The sequence below is a fragment of the Hippocampus comes genome, unplaced genomic scaffold (genome assembly GCF_001891065.2).
Source record: "Hippocampus comes isolate QL1 unplaced genomic scaffold, H_comes_QL1_v1.1 scaffold345, whole genome shotgun sequence".
NCBI classification, from domain to species: domain Eukaryota; kingdom Metazoa; phylum Chordata; class Actinopteri; order Syngnathiformes; family Syngnathidae; genus Hippocampus; species Hippocampus comes.
In genome coordinates, this window is record NW_017805538.1 from 674,352 (window position 1) to 679,378 (window position 5,027).

The 5,027-nt window shown below is 39.4% G+C and overlaps 1 protein-coding gene across 2 annotated transcripts in view; it reads left to right on the forward strand.

Moving 5' to 3' along the window:
- The first annotated feature begins 711 nt into the window (after positions 1-711).
- The window catches only part of LOC109520925 (sodium- and chloride-dependent GABA transporter 2-like), a 28,681-nt gene continuing 24,365 nt past the window's right edge, over positions 712-5,027 (forward strand). Inside the window, exon 1 of one of the 2 annotated variants that reach the window (XM_019878536.1) lies at positions 712-877. The gene's annotated coding sequence lies outside the window, so the exon portion shown is untranslated. The remainder of the gene's footprint in view (positions 878-5,027) is intronic. The other variant, XM_019878534.1, reaches the window with a different exon arrangement.

The following is a 5,027-nucleotide window of genomic DNA, read 5'->3' on the forward strand; positions in this document are numbered from 1 at the left end:
AAGGCCAGCTGTGCCGGCTTCATGCCGAATCCGGGCCAGATGCCTTTGCTGACTGTGTGTATTTCTCCAAGAAAAGATGATTTAAAAATCGAATTTTACAAAGAGCAAAAACTGACTCAGGATAAATGTGAGGCAACTTCGGAATTGGGGACCGTGACTGACAAGATCGTTTCCTTAAACAAGGGGAGTCGAATTTAACTCATGTGGGTTCAGCTGAAGATAGGATCTGGGTGTGTCTGGGCTGAATAAAGTATTCCATAAAAAAAAAGGGGGTTCAAATATTCAAAGCAAGTAGAACTATTCCAATCTTTATTAATAACTGTGTAGAAGATGAACGGTTCTTCAGATTATGTGAACAAGATTGGTGAGCTGTCCTCTCTCTCATCTCACTGCTACTTTTCATCCTCCTCAGCATGTCTCATTGAATCATGAAATCTGATTTCTTGAGCAACACAACTTTCTCTATGCATTCAATACATCTCCAGATGCCTCTGTGGTCAGCAAAATAAAAACCTTCCCATCATAATAAAGATTGAAAAACGCTATGCTACATATAGAATCATGCTTGGAGCGTGAGGATTTGTACAGTGCAAATTTCACCAGTTTTCAGAGCCCTTTCGTTTTTTGTTTTTTTTAAATAATAATTTGGGATACATAAATAACAGGGTCCTGAGCTACAAACACTGCACATTCAGCCCTGTGCACATTGCACAAAACCAACACACCAGATGTTGAACTACTACAGACTTACCTTTTATTTTATATCCCGGGAACCTTGGACTTATCGGACTTATCATGAGACATTGTTGGACTTTCGACAAAACTTGTTAATGTGTATTGGAGATTGTTGTGGATATTTTTCTGCAGAGAGGAATGTGTAAATGAACTGTATTCATCTCTTTTATAAATTGATTGGGAACTTGATCTTGATAATTGGAATATAGGTTATTTGCCAAAGTTCTAATTGTACTGGGTGCGCCCTAAATCTCTAAAGAATTTCAATGAATTTACCCTTGGCCAATCGTTGATTTTGAGAGTGGAAAGTATTTTACTTTTATTTGTCTCCTTGTTGAGGAGTCCACTTTGTGTGTGTGTGTGCGTGTGTGTGTGTGTGTGTGTGTGTGTGTGTGTGTGTGTGTGTGTGTGTGTGTGTGTGTGTGTGTGTAATGCTGTTTACTATTTTTTCTAAAATTGTTCACTTAAGTTGCAATATAATTCAATTTGTTTTTGTTTCTCATTCGAACACTCCACTAAGCTTTTGCAGCCAAACCTACTGGTCCATTGAGGGACCTGATGATAAATAATTATAGATTAGCCTTATGTGTCGCAAAATAATTTTTGATGCTGATTTCAAAAAGTGTTTTACGTTTTTTGTGGCACATAAGGTTTTTGAGATATTTCCTTTTTTTGTTTGCTTGTGCGTGTGTGTTTTTGAAGTTTGACTTGTAACAGCTTGCGGAATACGGTTTTACCCTCGGTTGTAATTTGTATAGCTATGACGTTTCAGGGGAAGAAAATCCACCCGTTGCTGGAGCTAACTCTTAATGTTATTGTAATCGCTCCATTTCTGCCTAAAAAAATTCACAGTTGGCAGTATCACGTTAAACAACCGCTTCAGGTCTTTGACTGCGGCCGTGACGTCCTTCTCTCTGGCAGCGTGCGCGAGTCACTACTTGAGCATAGCTGCGAGGTGGAGCCAAGATGGCGACTTGAGCGGTTGTGCTTTTGGGAGCTGCTTACCTGACTCGATATAAAGTTAGTGGAACACAGGTAACTCTTCTATTTTTTCATGTCAGAAAATGTATATATATTTTTTTCCCTCTTGACTTTGCTGCACTCACGGTAACCTGTCCTTAGCGCAGTCCTAGTTCTCTTTCTTAAATGTTGCCTCGACTCGTGCTAAGCTAGCAGCATTATCGGCAGCATTGACAAAATGGAGCTGAAGTCCGCACCTGAGAATGTGCTCGTGGATGGCGCGCACGCCTACTGCCTGCAAAACCAACCTGTCCTCGCGGTTGTGGAAACTGACTTTCCCGCATTGCCCGTCTCGCCGTCCAAGCCACCGGCGTCGAAGAAAAGTAAGCAATCTCGCACGACCGAAGGAGAGAGCGCGACCATATTGCAACAATTATCAACGCTGTTTAACACCAGATTTGATAGTAGCCCACATTGTGATATATTGTCCCATTAAAGCACTGGTAATCCGGATTTGGTAAAATTGAAAATTTGAAAACGGTGTCAATCAGTATCAGGGTCATCCAAGGCAATGTTGCTTCGAAAAATCGGATTACCTGATCTTGGATAGCAAAAAAATAAAATAAAGGAATTTCCAAATCCGGATCATTTTGATCCAGATTACATTTTCTGAACTCTCTCTCACTGTAGTGACACAAAACGTATCCGGGACTGCGGGTACATCTAATTTGCAAATCTAACCCTCTTTGCTCGTCGACGACCATGTCAGTTACTTGGTATTTAACTGAGTTTGCAAGTCGAACATAAATGTACCCATGGCATGGGGCGGGTCTAATTGCGTAACTTCTCGTTCTGAACTTCCGAGAGCGTTTGGCTGTATTTAGCGGAAGTAGAAAGGGTGTCGCTAGTGGCATTCACAAAACTTTACAATTTGTACCAACATTCTCGTTTAAATCACCGTAAATGGCTTACCCAGGATACGGTGGGGTGAGTACCTTAAACACGCTCACGTTTGTCTTCATAATCGATTAACAATCCGTGGTTATGACTTTCGTGCGTCCCAAAGTATTTCGCAGTGTTTCAGCACAAATATGTGAAACCGTTCGTCGTATTTTGCGAGTGTCACGCTTAAAACCCAAATAACTTTTGTGTCAGATTGAAATAACCCTTGGTAAATGACTTCCGGGTCGGAAAATCGCACCACAACCACCCAACCGCCCGTTTAACTAAAGTGGTCAGTTCCGTTTTGGATGTCATTTATATACGAACCAACTACAGTAATCTAATACGTAACAAATTTTAGATCTAATAAAACAGTGGTTGAGTATCTTGGGACGCGTTACACATATTTTTCGTTTTCCCGTCGCGCACCGCCAAGTAGAGCCCAAGATAGCTCAGACTTGACGCGGACCCGCGCAATCATGCTCATATATATTTCCGCTGGTTAGTATACCTTTTGTTCCCTCTTAATGTTGTGTTCCACTAATTTGTTTAAAATAGATGTTCAAACGGTACAGCCCCAAATAGTAGGGTTAGTGTTTTAGCACACGATCACCCAGGTATAGTTCTAAGTGTGTGTTTGTCGTTATTAATACGTCTTTATCCATTATTACTCTCAATGCCAGGGGGTTAAGTAACATTGTGAAGCGTAAAGCAATTTTTTTGTTTGGTAAGCAGCACAGAAATGATTTTTGTTTTCTTCAGGAATCCCACTCGATCTCTAACGATTTGCGGTTATGGAAAGCTCAATGGGGTAACGATTTATGGTTGGCACATGGATCTGAACACTCAGCAGGGGTCGCTACGCTGAAACACCAGTTTTCTGGGAGTATTTTACATTCTGTATGCGATAAAGCAGGTCATTTCCTTTTACAAGTAATCAACACGGGAAACATCAATATAATAATGGTTAACATATATGGGTACAACTCAAATTACGAAAATAATAACCTTTTTGAAGAATTAGAAAAACATATTCAACATTCACTTGCTAAATTCCCAAATTCCGGTCTAGTTATAGGCGGTGACTTCAATACGATGTTGCACCATAACATGGACTGTTGACCTCCTCGTAATCAATCTTCTCTAAATAAGACCCTGAAGGTATTTATGCAGACATTTAATTTGATTGATATATGGAGGAGTAATAATCCAAACAAAAAAAGAGTTCACCTGGAGTAATAGAGATGTCACCAGGCGGTCACGTATCGACTTCTGGCTCATATCTCAAAATCTTAACATCAATCCAGTTTCGGTTGAGATCATTACAACACCTTTAACTGACCATAATGCGGTCCTCATCTCCATCCCTTTACACTCAAACTCCCCTAAAAAATGTAAAAGTGTCTACTGGAAGCTTAACAACTGTCTATTACATCATAAAAAGGTTCAATCTGACATTGAATGCCTTCTTAAAAAGTTTTGGAACAAAGCAAAAGATGACAGTTCTTTTCGTAGCAACTGGGAACTATTTAAATTTGAGACTTGTCAATACCTTAGGAAATATGGCAGTAATTTAGCTAAAGCGCGTCGATCAGAAGAAGACACGATAGTCTCTAAAATAATCGACTTATCCCTAAAAAACCCTGATAACATGTCAGATGAAGACAGACTACTACTAACCTCAGAACAGGCTAAACTAAATGAAGTATTTCTAAACAAAGCTAAGGGAGCGTTTGTAAGATCAAGGAAAAGATGGATTGAGGAAGGCGAACAAAATTCATCGTATTTTTTTAATCTGGAAAAACACCATCGAAAAATCAACGTGATACAGCAACTTAATGTTCATGGCTTCATAACTGACGACCCAAAAATCATAGCCAATTTCTGTTTTAAATTTTATAGGAACCTTTATCGGTCCAAATACTGTGAACACTCTGCAACCTCTTTTCTAAATTCTATTAGCAATGTCACACAGATAACTCAAAACGACAAAGACTTCTGTGATAGGAATATTAATTTAGAAGAAGTAATTTTTGCTATTGAACGCCTCAAAGCGAACAAATCCCCTGGAGTTGATGGCCTCACAGCAGAGTTTTATAAAACCCCCGTAAAAGACTTAGCTCCCTTTCTCCTTGAAGTTTTTTTTAGAAAGCATCAAGAAAGGTAGTCTTCCCCCTTCTTTAACACAGGGATTGATTACTTTGATACCAAAACCAAAACGAGATCATACCTTCATTGAAAACTGGAGACCCATTTCTCTATTAAATAACGACTATAAAGTGTTTGCTTCCATTATAGCTAGGAGAATCAAAGGTGTACTCGACCCAATTATTGATGAGGTTCAATCCGGTTTTATGAGTAAAAGACACATTTCTAATAATATCAGGCTC